The sequence below is a fragment of the Electrophorus electricus genome, chromosome 21, assembly GCF_041902795.1.
Source record: "Electrophorus electricus isolate QZ-2024a chromosome 21, ASM4190279v1, whole genome shotgun sequence".
Lineage (NCBI taxonomy): Eukaryota > Metazoa > Chordata > Actinopteri > Gymnotiformes > Gymnotidae > Electrophorus > Electrophorus electricus.
The window spans coordinates 11724970-11744415 of NC_137517.1; the positions used below are offsets into that span (position 1 = coordinate 11724970).

The 19446-nt window shown below is 38.6% G+C and overlaps 1 long non-coding RNA gene across 1 annotated transcript; it reads right to left on the minus strand.

Annotated features, from left to right (window-relative positions):
• Positions 1–5000: 5000 nt before the first annotated feature.
• LOC145652844 (uncharacterized) lies at positions 5001–9775 on the minus strand. Its single transcript, XR_014119106.1, has 3 exons — positions 9671–9775; positions 9253–9334; positions 5001–7030 (listed from the first exon to the last, which is right to left on the minus strand). It is a non-coding gene; the product is annotated as an uncharacterized LOC145652844 (long non-coding RNA).
• Positions 9776–19446: the final 9671 nt, after the last annotated feature.

Sequence of the window (19446 nt, forward strand, 5' to 3'; positions counted from 1 at the left end):
CCCAATATCCTTTGTTATACCATACATTCATATAACTTTAGATTCTTGTATTTTCCTTTTTGTAATTTTTTGTGTCCAATTATAAAAGCATTTTGTTGCAAGTGTCTAACATGGGGAGGCAGCCGTTGTATAAATATAGATGTTTTAATGATCACAAGAAAAATGAAACCAAAAAAATAAGAATTACTCTGAGTGATAAGACTAAAACACAATGAGCGATAATGGGTTTGTGCATGCAGCGGCAGCTAAAGACATATTGTACATAGGGTCAAAGACCAGCAAAGATCAATAACTACACAGGACCTTAAATGTACACGTTAACAAGGGAGACAACAAGACACAGGTATAACACATGGGAGCGGTGTGGCAACAAAGACACACACACACACACACACACACACACACACACACACCCACGACATCAAACAAACAAACATAGGGAGGCGTTTAGGAGGAGGGGCCGTGCCATGACAGAACACCATCCCCCCGCCCCCCCCGATCGCGTGTTTCCCGGCGCACCAGCCTATCGGGCCACGGTCCCCAAACCAACACCAAATGGTGAGGTCAGAGGACTGACTGAACCACCATGGGCCAGCATGGAGAGGACAAGGAGAGGAAAACAGGGACCATGACAATGACCCAGAAATAGGCACAGTAACAGGAAGAGGAACAGTCAAAGGGACACCAAGGGAACAACCTGGTACCATTGAAGGGGATAAGGACAGTGACTGGAACAGATACATGTGAAAGGGGACCAAACAAGCAGCAGGACTGGGGAGTCCAGGAGGAGGTGCTTGCAGCCACCGCTTTTTGGGCAGGTGAGCCAGAGTGCATGCCAGATGATGCACCTGCCTCGGGATAGAGTCCTGGTGATGCTTCCACCTTTCCTGTTTTCAGCTGATGCGAACATGTGGACTCTCACAGATTCACAGGGGTGAAGGCTTAGACTCCTGGGGCTCATCGTCATTGGAGTTTCCTGATTCCATTTCCAACCCCAAAAGTGGGACCCTCGTGGAGGGACTCCTTCAACTTCATTGAAGGATACATAAAGCGGTCAGAATCCACGTCGGCCCGAAGACTACTGTTGTCATAGACCTCATCCATGCCATAATCCCCATAAATGTCCCGATATTCCGATATTCCGGTTACGTAAAACCCTGCAGATTCGCCATCCTAAATTCCAGGAAGGGCAGGCAGGATTCCACAGAGTCTGACCGTGAATCTCCAGACCCTACCTAAATATCCCAGTGGAGCTCTCACCCTCTGCACTGGCATGGAGCATGCCCACTACTATGAAGAGTTCCTCCACATGGGCTGGACTGGGACAGTTACGTCACTTCTTTGCCTTTTTTTTCCAGAGGCAGGATGCAAAGGCGAGTGATTGTATAAACACAGATGTTTAATGAACATGACAACAATGAAACCAAAACACAAAGTACTACTCAGTGATGAGACAAAAACACAACAAGCAATAAGCAGTTTTTGCACGTTGACACAGTGCATATAGGGTCAAACACCGACAAAGACCAACAACTAACCAGGCCCTTAAATATACACATTAACAAGGGAGATAACCAGAGACAGGTATGACACATGGGTGGGGTGTGGCAATGAAGACACACACACGTGACGTCAAACACAGCGAGGAGCCTAGGAGGAGGGGGCCATGCCATGACAGTGTATATTTATATATGTGACATCTGCTATAATCTTTGACGTGGCATCCAGTCAGGAGAGTGGAGGGGAGCAAGGTGACTCCCATGATGCTGTGTGCCTGTCACGTCTACAGACCGGAGCATTCCCCGTTTCCCAGGCAACCTAGTAACTTCCGGGGTTTTGTCATTCTCTATGGTTCCCTGTCTCCTCCCCTTTGTCTCCAACTGTTTCTAATTTATCCCTGATTATAGTCTTATAAAAAAAAAAAACGTTCCTACGTATCTTGTTTGACAGTTATTGTTTCTCGTCGCTTATGGTTAGCTTTCGTTTCTCCTTGTGCCTTCGTTGATATATGTTTGATAATATGTCTCTCTTGGTTGTTGGTTAGTTCTCGTCGGTCTTTGTTTCGCTTTGTTTTGGTTAGAGTGTGTTTGTCTTTCATTGTGTTTGTGATAAGAACCTGTGTTACACCTAGCTCCTTGCTCCTGTTTTGTTTGTTTACATCTCATTTGTGCTCTCCCTCTGTGTTTGCCGTCTACGCTGCCTTTCCCGTAAATGCTTACCCGGTATTGCTGTCTGTCTTTGATTTTGTTGAGTATTTGTTTGTTTATTAAAACTAAGTGTTTCTTTATCCTATTTGTCACGATCGTTTTGGTTTTACTTGTTACTTCCATTTCACGTAACACGCAAGGTGTCGGCACTTCACACGTGTGTTCCTGTTGTTTTTCTATCCTTTATATTTCATTTTGTTAAAATCATGCTATATGGAGCTGTCTTTAATCATATTAGCTTTTCAAAGCTTCAAATGTGAAGTTTTACATTCATTTTTGTAGACATTTGTTAATCCCAGTTATCTCACTCTTTCTTGCATTATGCACTGGCTCACCGTAACACTGTATGTGACATTTTCTCTTTCGAAAGCTTGCCTGAACATTGGCATATTTTGACAGTTTTCAGTCTGTTCTGCCTTGCTTTCCTTTATGCAGTTTTCCATGCTTGGTTAAATATGTGGGTTCAGAGCTGGAATAAATACTAACATACCCATTAAAGATGCTCCTACATGCTGCAGTGTGTCTTTCCATTTTTTATTTTTGTTTATTTATTTTTTTTGGCAACTAATAAGTTAAAAACAATTTGCAGACACTTCAATACTGAACAAAGCAGAATATCCCGATACATTTTTTGATAGTTTACATCAGTGTCCAGGATACATTCCAAGAACAGATCTTAAGCTTTACAGCATTTGGCAGGTGCTCTTATTCAAAGCAAATTACATTTTAAAGCAAATTCTAGCTGGTTATTCATTAATAGGTCTTTGTTATTGCTGTACATCAAAAAAGCTGTAATACCAATAATATACAAGAATCTTTCTAAAAGAGCAAGAATTTGCCTCTCAAAAACAAGACATGCCTCTCTTGTCTGCATCAAAATTTCTGTTTGTCTTAAAAGTCAAATCCTAAAACCTTAGCCGGTTACTTGTGCACAACCAGAATTTTTGATGCACTTTGTTCCTCACTGCACTAGTGCTCTGCACATGTAAAAATAAAGACCCAGAACATGCAAAGATGTCATCAAAATATAGAATAGTTGTTTTGAGGAATCTAAAATCTATGATTGTCAATATTTGTTTATCACAGCATAATCACAGCTGCTAGCTAGTGTAACTAGTTAAGAGTGCATTTTGACCAATATCTACCTAAAGTAAGCTACTTTGAGTGGTTAACTACCTAACCTAGCTATTTCCTTTACTTAGCTATTTTGTCCTGACATGTTTGAATCAAAACGAAATGAAAATCTATCCTGATTGTTTGCTGAATCAATTCTTGATGATTCAGGGTAGCTAGCTAACCTAGTGAATTTAGCCACCTGGTCAAAGTGTAAAAGCCATGATTATTAAGGTTGTCTGCCAGATTTAATTAAAAAAAAGACAGAAATAAGTTCACATGAAATGGGACTTAATGAAGACATTGCTTTAGCCAAAGAAATCTAATCATTTCCAGTGTACCATTACAGGAGGAGAAAAACACCAAAATCTAGGTTGAAGTTTACGGTAGCATGTTAACTAATCATCGGCATGTGAGTGACTATAACAGCTGATACCTGCCTGTAAAGTGTCCTTGAGTCTGAGAAAGGTGCTATATAAATGTTAATAATAATAATAATAATAATAATAATAATAATAATAGCTAGCAAGATTAAACAAAAAGCATCAGGGAGATGAGGAAGAAAATATGTTACTTGCAGGTTTGTCAGCATGGGGAGATTTACATGTGGGTTCTTATAATGCGCCACATAAAAAAGTGAACAGAGCTCGAATGATCTGATATTATTAAGGGACTGAGGGGGCAAAACATTCAATTAATATTAGAAATACAAGAAATTTTATACACATTTACCGTGTATATGTGAATGGTTTATACATTGAAAAAATGCATCAAAAACAAATAAGATGAACAGTTGCATAGCTGGATAGGCCTAATATATTAATGGACAGAACACCGGAGCTTTTTGCCGAAGCAACGTCTGCGCTTGAGAGGAAATAAGATATTTTAACTTACACTAACTATCAATCAAAAGGTCCAGTAATACACAGTCCAGAAGTACATTTTAGTAATGCTAAAACGAGACAGCCGTGTTTATGTCGTCACACCTGGTGTTTGTGTCGTCACAGAAAAAGGCTTAACTGGCGTCATGGTTACCATTTTGATAGAGTGTGCACACTGGACAAATCAAACTACGAACTACAAGGATATTCAACAATTGTTATTTCACATTTTCCTGTGGATAAATTGGATTATTGTCAGTTATAGATTTCTCCGATATCAAAGGTAGGCCTAACTATCCTCTTTAAGGCAAACTGGGAAACGTCTATATGAAAAGAATGCACAAAGGAAATAATTTCCATGTGTTATTTAGATTGAGACGTCGTGTGTTTATATACAAAGCGTATTATTTCTCTTGAAAAGTGCTGGGTTTTGGATTCGTTTCTGATTTCCCTTAAATTCGCAACCCTTTTATCATCGATGGCACGTGCGTTCACTTAAATCAGCGCTTGGTCTAAAAGGAAGAACATCCACATTTATGGCGTTTGTATACTTGTCGGCATCAAAAAGTATCAGCAATGTAGTTTAAGATATATTTGTAATACAACTTTTGTATTTTGATTAAAATTAATTTTCGTTTCACGAAATATCAGTTGTGCTGCGTTTTGACATTGTGTGAAATTATAGGCGTTTTAAGATTATAATCATGAAAGTTTTCAGATTCTGTCATTAGAAACACGGTGACTAAAACATGCGTGTTACTTAAATTAACTAATAAATGAAGGAAAGATTGCTTGTAGATGAAACATTAACATTTTTACTTTCAAAAAGTGGTGTGGATAAAAATAGCCATTTAGGAATGTTACAATCTCATTTTCAACCGTAGTGACATGTAGCATCCCCATCATAATTTACGCATATGTCCGTGAACAAATTAAAATTGTTACTTGTGTGCTGATCATTTTAAGAGAATATTGAATAGATTAAGAAAAGTGTCATGGCCCGAGTCCTGCAGGGCAAGGAGCAGAACTCACAGACCTCTCTCGTCCCAGACAAACATTTATTAGACACGAAAGATTAGTAATCAACGGTAACTGCACTCATATGTAACAAACCATTGAATATAGGGACAGGCAGAAACACACACAACGAGTACAACCAGTAAACAATGAACAATAACACTAACACGAACGTGTACACATGTACGATGACCGACATCGAACGAAACACACAGTTTATAGAGGTATAATTTAATATTTATCTGTAAAGTATTAAAAGATTTAATATATTTTCTGGTTTTCCCCAGTGAGATCATCATGAGGGGAACAGGAAGTACAAAGAAGAACTTCTTCCCTGATGTGAAGACCATCCCAGCTCCACAAAAAAGCCCTACAGAGGCAATGGCCAACCCAAATATTTCTCCTTTTCATTTTGTTAATTCGCAAAGAGGAGGAAGCAGCCACTATTTCCCAGAAATTTCTGGAGTCCCCCAGAGGAAGCCATATAAACCTCAAGTCTCTCAAAACCTGAGAAAATCTGGCACGGGCACAACATTAGTGGCACTGCTGAAGGCCACCGATGGAAATAATGGTGGAAAGTCAATAGGCAGACTCCTGGATGAAGGTCAGCGATGCAGCAAATCTCGGTTCCCTTCTCTGGTTGTAGAGCCACACACCAAGAGCAGTGCTGTGAGTGTGAAGGCTGATCACACTCCACCAGCTCCATCCATCTCAAGGCTACCCGCCCTCCACCCAAAGCTGGCTGCTCTCAAACAGAAAAGCCCAAAGCCTGCTGTGACCCTGCATGTCCCCCACAAACATGTCAGGGAAGTCCCAGGAAAGGTGCAGGACAAGCACAGTGAGGTGAACTCCACATTTTACACCAGGCCAGAAGTGGGTGAGGTCCTCTACCAGGACCTGGAGAGGCTAACGTCAGCCCGTCAGTGTGCCTCCAAGGTCGAAGCTTCCCAGCACCAGTATGACCTGAGCTGCCACAAACCGCTGCTCATCAGGAGGGCGACCTTACATAAGGTAGAGAGCAGAGCTGCGCGCCCAGCTCCGCCTGCCCCCTCCCTGGTGCCACGTCGCAACCGTGTGCCCCGGCCATGCAAGACTGAGGATAAAAACAAGAGGCAGGACAAGTGCCAGGATGGCCAGGCTGCCTCTACTTCCCCTGGAGCCAAAGAAACATCTGTCGTGAAGATTTATTTCTCTCTGTTGTTAACAGGGAGAAGGAACTGTGGGCTTGACCAGTTGGGACAACAGACAGGTGAGCATAGGGGACCTCGCATCAATGGTTTAAAAAAAATGACTTCTTTTGACATTTATTTCACCATCGAATACTAGAGTATTGAGTCAGATTTGTTTTATTTGTCTGTTGTGTCTCAGCACCTGCACCAGTGCATGTGAAATGAATGGACTTCACCTGCTCTGTAGATGACCACGGTCAGTTGCCTACAGCCTTTGTAAGCAACAGAAACATTCAGGGCCATGTTTGCACATTTGCTCTCCAACCTGAGATTGTCTTACATCCAGCATTCCTGACACTTATTACTTCCTGAGAAAAAAAAAAAATCTTTAAATAAATGCAATTTTAAATGTATGCAGAGATGTTTTTCTGTGATATTTCTGTTTCAGTTATCTTGAGTGTGTGTAAAAATGGGTGTACGTTTGTTATCTTTCTTCAAAACTGTTTCCTCTCCAACATACATATACTTGTGTTCTTCTTTCTACTGGACAAATACAACACACATTACATTTACTTTGACTTAAAGCACAAAGTTACACATCTGACTCTTGGTCTCTTCTGATTCAGCAAACACCAGTTCTCTTCTGCTGGTTGATAATCAGGGAAAGAAAAACTTTATCAGATATGTAATGAGTTATGTTTTACAAAGTCACAAATGACACCAAACATAATTACCCAAAGCTGATTTTAAAGACTGCATAGACCTATAGAACATTATGTAAATGACCACATTACTTAAAATAAGTAATACAATTAGAAAAGAAGTAAGTTATAGATAACTGTCTCTAAGCCCCATTAACCACATTAATATTTTAATACTGGTTTTTGAAAAAGGGAAAAAAAAATAGTACACTAGAAATTGCCAAATCTTGCAGCTGTGAAAGTCAAAGGCTGTCACTCTTTGGTGGTAGTGGAACTGATTTGGCATTATGGGAAAATTCATAGATATAGTAAACATATGTTCTCTGTATGAGTGAGCATTTAAACCCCATTAAAAGTAGGACTTCAATATAAATATATTTTTTAAAAAAACTGGCACAGTAGAGTTTTTTCAAATTTGATCTGATAAGCAAGTGCCTTCAATCTTTTTTTTTTTTTTCAGTCTGATTTTTCAGCACTGGAGATATGTACAATATTGCACTAGTGCTAAGTGCTGTTTTAGCTGGCAGTCAAGCTGTATGATAAACCTCTGAGAAGCACTCTATAGGAAAATCATTTTGAGTAGTGCTTATTAAGCTACTTTAACATATTTTTAATAGTGTTGATGCAATATCCATTCAAAGTATACATACCAGCAATGTGTACTTTCATGCAGCAGCACATCTTCATACACTATACACATTTTATATATATAACATCAGTATTCTGAGCTCATGGTTCAAACTTTGTGAATGTTTTGCTTTTAATCAAATACACTTCATTTTGTATTTTTGTAGTAAAAGTACATGTCTAATCCAAAGCTCTTCAAAAAACAGTTAGTCTGCATTTCTCTATGCTTAGAGAGCGTTAGTTTGAAGTGAGCAACCAAATGCCGCAATATCGTGCATATAGGCGCATTCAATTTGAATCTCGGCGACTTGACCATGAAGCGCTAACGCGCGGATAGCTTCACCGACGTCAACAGAGACCACTAGTTAGTTTGTGCAGTACTCATTCAGACTCTTCCTTCGTACCCTAAATACTTGAATAAGGAAGTACACAGTGTAACTGTACATACTCTGTTCTGTTTTTGGTGGGCTTTCTTGTGACGTTCAGCTTTATGCTGAAACAAAAGACAATGCCAAAAAATATTACACAACAATCTTTCATCCATTCAATAACTTACCGACAAAGGAGTAAACCAAACATGTAAAATGGTTCAATACTTGTACTGACTCTGCCTCACAGTTATTATTCAACTGAACGTTGGTACAATACTAGTCTGACACTGTTAGTTGAACTAACACACGATCGTATAAAATCACTGTCTTAGCCAGTTCAAAACACGTAGCCGAGTTGGACGTGTAAACACGTTCTGTCAGATCTACTAGTTCACAGTCCGAATTGCAGCCAAGATCTCCGTTTAACGAGTCACGACCAAGACATTCACGCGCTTTAATCAATCACGACCAAAACATTCAGGCGCTTTAATCAATCACGATCAAGACATTCACGCGCTTTAATCAATCACGACCAAGACATTCACGCGCTTTAACGAAGCACGACCAAGACATTCACGCGCTTTAACGAAGCACGACCAAGACATTCACGCGCTTTAACGAAGCACGACCAAGACATTCACGCTTTAGCTCGGAATGCGCCTATAAGCGAAACATTACAGTATTTTCTCGCTTAATGTTCTCAAAAGAGAAACAGTCATTCATGTTTTTAAGAGCTTTGGTGTAGACAGGCACCTTTACTAACTTTATAAGTACAAAATATGGTTTATTAAAATGAGCAAATAATGCATAAAGTTTAAACCGTAATGTTACAGCACTAAAACAAACTCAAAAACGTGGGTGTAGTGAACAGTATCAGCCCAAAGTGGAAAAGAAGACAGAGGCAGGAAAAATGTGTTCTGTAAGTGCATAGTGGGTCACAGACTAACTCAATCACTGTCATACAAAGAAACAGTGTCGAAATATCACTTAATAATATTACTAATAAATATTATAAATATTACTTCTTTAGTTACACTGACATGCACACTATTGGTACAATACTAACCTCACACTGTCAGTCTAATTACGACATGATCGTGTAAACAGCACGGTCTTAGCCTGATAAAACAAATAGTCTACATCTAGTTGGACACCTAAACACTTACTGTTAGATCTACTGGCTCACAGTCCGAGACATTTGTGACACTTCCTGCAGTACGACGCCTGTTCTATTTGCGCAGTTTGTTTCTGCGTAGAGGACAAAATATAAATATATTAAGTGTATAGTGCGTTTATTAGTACTTTTTATACAGTTCATGTAAACATATTGATTCGGACCAATTTCTCAGATGAGCCTAGAACGACTTTAGTTTGGTTATTCTGAATCAGACGACCTCAGTTCTATTGCTCTATTTCGCGTAAACGAAGACACCTACTGCAACAGAATAGCGGCTAAAAGCTTTACGTTTTCAGACATTAACCTTGTTAATATTCAATTCTGTTAATATTAAATTTAAGAACTTGTTCTTTGAGTAGTACAAGTTCATATAATTCATGATTGACAGCTCAGATTCAGATACTCACCGGCTTTCTTTTCTAAAGATATTTGCATTGCGCTTCTTAAAATGGAGCACAAAAATTTCACTTTCGCGTTAAACCGGACTGAACCGGTTTTGTCAAGGATAATTGTTTTTTAGGGGCCGGACTGCTGTGACCAGTCACAACACTTTATCCAACCTTCTGCGGGAGAGAGAAATCAGAGCTACAGTATAGAACTGTATTTAAATAACACAGAATAGCGTAGAACAGTGACAGTAAATTACCAGTAGATTTTGACTGTGGGAGAATTTTGTTTGTCATGGAGCTTATACAGCACAGCTGTTCTGAGCAGACGTTTACTTAGGTTTTCACACACACACACACACACACACACACACACACACACACACACACACACACACACACACACAGAGAGAGAGAGAGAGAGAGAGAGAGAGAGAGAGAGACAGGTTATTAGTTTGTGTGTAATACCTATTCTGTGCTCACAAACTCTATATAAAATGACTATTTATTGTCATTAAGTTTCGTTTCTAGCATACACTCCCCTGATATGACAGTTCAAACCATTTTCAAATGGTATCTTGGGTCTCTCCTCTGCTGATCGCCATGTCCAGTTCACATGCCCAGTGATGTAGTGGTTTAAGACAGTATGTGAACGTTTAGTTTGTGCCCAGACATGTATCTGAGAAGAAGACGAGCTAAAAGACGTTAATCAGGCAGATCTGTTTACTAGTAGGTAACATCTAAGGTCAAGGTTATGATGGAGCTGTAGACATAAGTGAATGTTTTAAGGGACTTCAGACAAAAATTCTGAATAAAAGGTCAAAACACCACAAGGGACATAATCTGCATTAATCTGGTGTTGGCAAAAGTGCAAAATCAAACATCTGTTTTGTTAAAAAAACATTTCACACAGTATTGACGTGTAACTCGCAGCATTCACGGATCTCCTTTGCTCGCATGCAAAATGTACATGTGCTCACTCATATTTGCTCTGCTCTCGCTTACATTTACTTTGCTCTGCTACAAAACTGCTTGCACGTGTTTAGATATATCCTGCTCTTACACAAACTTGCTCTTCTGCACACACAAACACATACTGTACTCTCGCGAATGTTTTTGTGTTCTTGCGCACAAGAACACAATTCTTTAATTTCATTATTATTAACTGTGAATGAAAAGGAAAGTCATTCATGATCATGATACAAATGTTATTATAAAACAGTTAGAACTTTAAAATAATTGCGGCACTTTCATATACATAATATTATGTGCCATTTCACAAAACAAATATGAATGTATTTAACACATATTGTTCTTATACTGTATAATATGTATGACTCGGGAATTTGCTCAAATAGATAAAGAAATAATATTATTTGAACTTACAGTAATATGCTCTGCTATATAAAGGAAAATTACCAATCTGCTACCATTTAGTGTTAGTAACCAACTTTGGTAGAGCACAAATTCACTCATTAGCCACATTATTTACCACTAATATCTGTAGTTCTGAAATTGACCACCTTGTGGTTTCCGTTACGTCTCCTTCCTGATCAGGTTTATCAGAGGCATGACAATGGTTTTACTGCTTGATAAAAGTCAGACACTTAAAGTCAAATTGCCACTGCTGGCGTTACTGCGTCAGTGAACTGTTCCACTAAGACGCATTAATGTAATTATGACATCACAACCTAAGGAAAGTGTAAGTTATTTAAAAGCGTTCCAACACACTAAATACCTACATGATTTTCTGAAGGAGGACAAGGTGATTTTCAAGGTATAGTCCGACCAGAATTATTGGATATTCTAATAGTTTTCAGCAATAGTATCAATATTACTTGCATGATTTATTATATCATTAAATTAAGTGCGCCGTTAATTATAGAAATATCTAAAATATTTTATATTATCCGTGTATCCCCTGGATTCAGGAACGATCGTGAAAGGCCAAATTAAATCAATAGAGAAACATGATGAGTTTTTCTCAACATGGGAAATTGTTGACCAGGAACAAAACGTGGACACTAAAAGAAATGACGCAGGTATGCAATTTTACTGCCAAGCTGAAAATATAATATTTGTCTGTCTGAACATCAATCCGATCTGTTTGCTCTTTTTTTTAATCCAGACGATATCCGAGCTGCAGAAGGACAACTTTAACCTGCGCATGCGTATATGCTTCCTCAAGCATGAGGGCGGCTCGCAGAAGTGCAGCAGTTGTACAGAACAGATTTACAACGCGGCAGAGGAGCGTTTCCCAGTGGCGACGCAGCAAAACTTAGACGTGAGGAGACCCGAGTCTAGTTTTTGTAATCAGAGCCGGTTAATTGAGAGGACGAGACTGGGGACACTTGTTAATCACACTCCGCACCTAGATAAAGGGAGGGCGCTAAAAAATCTAAATACAACTTGAAAAGGCAATAAATTGACCTTCTCAAATGCATAAATTATTCTGCCCAAGCCTCTTTATTCTCTTCCTTTTTAGAATAGTTTTAACTGCTACTGCAGTAGCAGGACCAGACACGTGTCTTGAATTGAATTATTTCTTCATTTCACGTAATGCTCTTCATCCACCTGTCAGGAGTTGAGCAGGTGCAGAGAGGAACTGGAGAAGATGGAAGCGCTTTTCCATCAAGAGAAGACGCTCCGCCTACAGCTAGAGATCCAGCTACAAGCCTACACATTACAAGACCCGCCCTCTGAGGATCAGAGCCAATCAGAGGAAACCATTGAAGAGCTGCACAGGTCGGTACAGGCCTATATTTAATTCTGATAAGAAACATTGTTCATGGAAGATTTCCCAGTTAGAAACTCGGGCTGTTTCTCCAGGACAACCACATCAAAACAACAAAATTATTTGACATATTTCCATTTTAAATGCTAATTTCTGACCACTTAAGTTAAACCTTAGGGCCTTCATTAAACAATAATAATCCTTAGCTAGTAAATTGCTGTACTTTAATTATAGAAGAAATTATCCTTAGAAATGCTTTGTTTTTTATTCTTAGCAAAAGACAATTATATTATAGTACCTAGTCCTGAGCTGGCACACACCATTCTAATGTCACAGTGATTTCAGTGGAGTTTCTCCATGTAGTTCCATGTAATTGGAATGTAATTCCAAGATGAATCTGTGTGCAGAGAGTCCATCTCATAGTTCTAAATGAACATGTGAAATAAAATGTAGCCTAATCGAGTGTGTGTGTGATGGCTGTCAGGTACATAGAACAGCTGCAGGGGGAGCTCAAGGCTCAGAACACCATAATCAATCAGCTGAGGAACAGGAGCACCAATCAGAGCAGTGGACACCAGCCTGGCCACGCCCACAACTCCACACTCACCACCCTGAAAGAGGATGACATACGTGTGAGTGTGTATGTGTGTGCAGGTGCATGTTCCTGCATACATGTATGCTTATTAAACTGTTACTTTAAGACACTAAAACTTTAATGTTTTAATTCGGCTATGAGAATACATTAAAAATTATAAATTGTATACTATATAGGGAAATCCATTTGAACTAAATGTTTAGTATATTTGTACTCTATGTATTCTCTCTCTCTCTCTATTTAGGATCTGAAGAACTTGTTGGAGTTGAAAGACTCTGAGCTGCATGAGACCAAAATCAAACATGAGGCCAGTAAAAACGACCTCCAACAGGCCCTGAAGGACAAAGAGAAACAGATTCAGGTGGGTGTCTCCAAACACATGGCAACCTACAGGTAAAAACAGGCGTCCAAAAATATGCTCTTAATACAAAAGACCTATAGAGCTCACTAAGCATATTATCTGCACATTTATTATAAACATTTTCTTGTGGTTTAAAACAAAAGTGTGAAAAGAGAAAGGACTAAAACACAGGTCTGAAAGGGAACGACACCTTTACCAGACACACTCCTCAGCTTTATACAAAATGTCTGTGAAGCTTGGAGCCTCATTTAACCCCTGCCTGAACTCTGACCCCTGCAAGAGAAGGACTCTGCACCAATATTCCTCATCACACCAGATGGGGGCAGCAGGGAGTAACACTGCAGCAGGGGGTGTGTGCATTTATGAGGGTGATTGTTGTTGTGTGTGAGCAGGGGCTGCATGACATTCTGGAAGGTCACATCCAGGATCTAGCTGAGAAAGATGCTGCGCTAGCAGAGACCACATCAGAGCTGAATAATCTGGAATCTGATGTGGGCAAACTCATTCTACAGCTTGAGAACAGAAAGCAGCAGCTCCAGGTAGCAACCCGACGTTTCATTCAGTCAGACCAGGTGCAGGGCGGAGTTTAGTGTTTTTAACATACTAAAAATACACCTGATTCACAACTCATCTGATATAATGGACCAGTACTCTAAAGATTAAGACTAGGTTTAGTCTGGATGCAAAGAATGGTTCCTTAAGTTGAATTGACTCTATTGAATCTCACACTCTGAATTTGATGTTTATTTACTTTGTTCATGTTTATATTCAGACTAAGGAGCTAAACTAAGGTTTAGAAAGGGAAGTGATGCAACTAGTGCTGTCCTAGACAATAAAATGTATAATATAATTTACCCAACATAAGACATTTCTGATTATTTCAGTATAAGGGCTCTGATCCTTGTTTGGAGTCATTATTTCTAACTACTGGTTTCTCTGTGTTTATGATTGCACACACACATACAAGGAAGAGGATCCAATTGCAAGAGGTTTTATAGTGAAATCAAACAGATCAGAGGGGTCAGGCAGGTATTCGTAGTCCTGTTGATTCAAGGTCCATAACATGGGGCAGAGTCCAGGGGTGTCCAGGGGTCAGGCAGAAGTCGAAAACCAGAAAGACAAAACCATAACTGAACCACTTGGTATGCAAAATAAGGTTGGCAATACTTCATGACGTGAGTGTGAGGGAGGGGAGCTTAAGTAAGGGAGCAGTGATGAGAGAAACAATGATCAGGTGTGTGCTAGTATTCCAGTAAACCAGATTGGAGGCATGTGTGGGAAGAGGTAGGCGTGGCAGTGCAGGGCTGAGCGTGATTCCTGGGGTTTGTAACACTCTGTCTCTCTGTGATGATCTTAGCTCATGTCTGGGCAGCTACAGGAGAGTGTGAGAGAAAGTCAGCTCCTGAAACAACGCCTGAGATACACAGAGGCCTTCACACATCCTACATACCAGATCCAAGGTACACTCTGCACTGTGGGACTGATGGGGTCTTTCATTTTTGTCAAACTACTCTTGCTAAGTTATTTTCAAAGTGAAAAACCAAATATAGATGTAACATATATCTATAACAACCTTGTAACCTGCTGCTAAAGATTTTTCTTATTTTAATACCCTGTACATAATTGTTTGCATTATAACTATCAAAAATGCTGTTGACAAATATATAAGAAGCTCCTGATGTGGTTTTATCAGCAGTGGAGCAGCATATGTTGGAGATTCATGAACTGAAACCAACACTGCTGGAGACTATCAGGAGGACCCAGGACCTGTACAGACATCTGCAGGCCGCTGAGCGAGGTGCAAACACCAGTTCTACAACACGGGGACACAATCCAGAATTAGCCAAGCTATCCTCATTTACTAAAAATGTTCACTTGCGGAACCTGAAAAATCACGTCTTCCATTTCCACTTGAGAGTAGATGAAGATGGTGGTGAGTGTAATGATTTAATGAAGGTGTAACAAATGACTTCAGCAGAAAGATAATGACTTAATAGAATTTGTACAGTTACACCTGCAAGGTGTTTTAAGTGGCACCATTTAATGAAAGGTTGTCAGAAAACAGATGCACATTACAGAAATGACTGGAGGTGTGGAAGGTATACTTTTAATAACCTCTTTACCGTTACACATCGTTGTTTTGTTGTTTTGTGTTGTGTATTCATGTCACATTAATGCACTCTTGTTCATCTTGCTCTCGTAGCTTCAGTAAAGAAGGACCATTCTGGGAGGAACAGTGGCAGTGTGTGCAAGAGCAGCTTCAGATCAGTGATCAAAGCGTTGATCTGCTGCTCAGATCCTGCCCAGCCCTGCCTCTCCTCCAGGGCCCATGTTCATGGCCTCCACGTCCTGGTTCCACGTGAGAACTATGACACGCTGCTGGAACAGATGTGTGAGGGGAGGGGTCTGATCAGTCGCGCGAGTGAACTGATCCAGCAACGCCTGCAGACCCACGGCCGACATCACATGCAGGTCCACGTGAGCCCAAGCACGCGACACACAGATTCAATTGGTTAATCGTCACATTTCATGGATAATTTTCACTGAGCTGATTTTCCTATTTCAAATGGACCATTTGTCACTGACTGTGAGGATTATTGAAGGATAAAGAGGCCCAGCGGAGGGCGAGTGGGAAATATTAATCCTTCATGTCTGTTTCAGCCAGTGGACCAGAACCTGCTCAGAAGCCTCTTATACATCATCAATGTCACTCAGACAACTCTAGAAGAGGCCCGTAAACTGTTGACATCTTTATCAGATGTCTCTAAAGAACAGAACCACGACAGAGTAGGAGTTATTTACCACTTTTTGCATCTTTCATAAGTACCACACCAGTAAGAAGTGAAATTCATTTAGCTGTTAGCTAAGTCTATTTACTGGAAGAACTTCATATTGGACTACATTATGTTTTTTTGATTGACACATACGAATAATATGATTATTTTGGATTTTTGCACATTTGTAAATTATTTATTTATTTATTTTTCTTTAGTTCTGCCATCATGAAAACCTCAAAATGCAGAACAAGCTGAAGAAACCAAAACTAGAGAAATCATATAAGATGAATAAGATGCTTTCAAAGGCTGTCAAAACACTACGGCGATTCAAACGTTGAGCAACACTGACATTAAAATGATCTCCTGTGATTATTTTCTCTGTGATGGTCATATTCCACCCCTCTATCATCCATCAGTCTGTGCACCATCATACATTCACTCTTTCATTGTTGTTGTTTTTAGTAATTAAAATAAAATAAGTGTTGAAATAAAACTACATTCTGAGTATAGATTTTTTTCAAACTTATTGATGATTCTTCATTATGATTAAATTTTTTTACACCCTTACATACTAATAATTAAAAATTGGACAATTCCATGCAACATTTATTTATTAGAATGAATTTTGAATGTCCAAAAATAATAGCATTCTGCAGCAGTCAAGACAAACTTGCAAAAAGTCAGCAAGTTTATTTCTTTTAAAGATCCTTAAGAGACTCAAAATTATGCAAGTACAACAAAACTGTGCAAGTATAAAAGCAATGTAGGAAAAATAAATAAATTTAGCTAAATCAAAATAAATTCAACAATACCTCTTGATAGTTTTTCCTCATGTGAAACGCTTCTACATCACTAAATCAGAGTTTTGCAGTCTCAAAGTTATAGCTACTATAATAGTTTGCTAAATGAGTAGAAATTAAATAATTTTCACACATCAGGGACGTTTATTGCTACGCTAAATTCAGTATCATAAGTATCAAAGTGATCACAAGTCATAGTTATAAACCACAATGAGGAAATAGTCTTTTTTATCCCTCTTACAACTGGGTTTAGGCTACAATTTATTATGTAGTGATTTAGATACAGTAAAATAAACAAGTGATAATATCAGGAGGGAAGCTTAAGCCTGACCAAGTATGTCTGGTTTAGTAAATGTGACTGTGTAGACCCGTAATATATTATTATTATTATTATTGTTATTATTAATTTAATTACCATCAAAGCAATTGCTTGGCATGTTTAAAAAGTATCTAGAATGCTAGTAAAGCTCTTCATTTGCTTGCTCACGTCTTTGCACAAAACACGTGTTCTTTTCATTCATAAAATAACAAAATATGCAAGCAAATGGATGTTACTCCTGTAGCAGGGGTGAATAAGGGACAAGACCCTCCTTTCTTAGAGTCCACAGATTCTGTTTGAAGAATGAAGAGTTAATGTCTTTGAGTGACAGCAATCCTCACCAAGGTGTGAAGGGGGAAGGGGAGGCGAAGCTATCAAATGACTTCACAACCAATGTCCAAGCACGAGCGGCGTGATTGGCAGCTGTTTCAACAAATAGAGGACGCTTAGATGAATACGCAGACACCTCACCTGCCTTATTTGTTTACCCACTACGTGAGTTTGAAATATGCGCACTGCTTTGTGTTCTAAGCCAGATGAAGTGTAGCACATGCGAGTGAAGCTGTTTGGCAAAACTGATACAGTAATCCATATTGTTTTTACTTAATTTGATTACCAATACTAAGGGACATCATGGAAAGGAACAGGCTTATTTTAGCTGAAGTTTATGTGGAGTTCTTTGGGTGCAGTTATAAGATGGAAGCTGAGAGACGGTTCAGTGGCTTCTAGCATGGATTAGCTTCAATGTTTGCATTGCAAAGGACTGGATATTTCCATTCACTGCTGAAAATATTCACAATCCTCCTACAAAATGTAAGTATACATGAGAAAGCATACTATTTCTTTACAGTATTACAGCACTATCCCAGCATAATCATTTAACATAATAACAATGAAGAATTTAATATTGTCTTTTAATAAGTGCATTGTACATTGAGCATTGTTGTGATGTTTTAGCAAAAAGAATATTGCACACTCAATGTATACTGACTGATGACTTTGTGTGCATTTAGATGTCTAGGACATCTAGTAGAAAATACTGTGCAGCTACTTGGTAATTTCATGTATATACTCAAATGTTCAATTTATTAGACAAGACCCTAGTGAATCAGGATATGTAGAGCATGACTGAAAATGAATCTCCAGCATCAAAATACACATTCTAAACCCGCAAAATAAAAGTCATTTTGGTTTTTTTGACATGTTCTTCTGTATTAGAGGAGCTCAAATAGAACCTAAATGAGGGATAAATAAGTCTGGATGTGAATGACTGTCATGTCCCAAGTGTTTACATCAATGTGACTCCTGAATCATTGTACTATGTGTACAATTTCTGATAACTAGTATTAAAGTGATCAAGTACAAATCATTTGAAAACTTAAATCACTTAAAACTGGAGGTGCATGTACAGGCTAAGTATCCACTTCCAGACTTATTCAAACATTGACCAACTCTGACATTAAAATGATCTCCTGTCATTATTTTCTCTACGATGTTCATATTCCACCCCTCTATCACCCATCAGTCTGTGCACCATCATACATTCACTCTTTCATTGTTGTTGTTCGTAGTAATTAAAATAAATAACTGTTGAAATAAAACTACATCTGGAATGTTAGTCTCTTCAGCCTTTATTGTCTATTATAAGTAGAGCTGGGTGATTAAAACTAGATGTCTTCAGACTCATGGATGATTCTCGATTATGATTATATATATATATATATATATATATATATATATATATATATATATATATATATATATATATATATATATATATCCTTATGTAATAATTCTAAGAAAATGTATTATTAATTTTTAGTTATATCCATTCAAAAATACCTTTATTGATGTTTTTTCCTCATGTGAAATGTCACTACACTGTGCATCATTACATCAGGATTATAGCTACTATAACAGTTTATTAATTAGAAGAAATTAAATCATTTTCACAAATCACATGTTTATATACACAAACCACAACAAAGAAACAGTCTACTATTTCACCCTAAACACCCTCCTACTACTGGGTGCAGGCTACAATCTCTTATGTAGTGATTTAGATACAGTAAACTAAAATATGTAATAATAACACTAGGGAAGCTTAAAAGTGAAGGAACTGAACCAGTTAGGAAGACAAGCAAGACTGGTGTTAATAAGAAATGTTTTACCAGCCAAAGCATGTGCTTTTGTGAATAGGATGTGTATTTC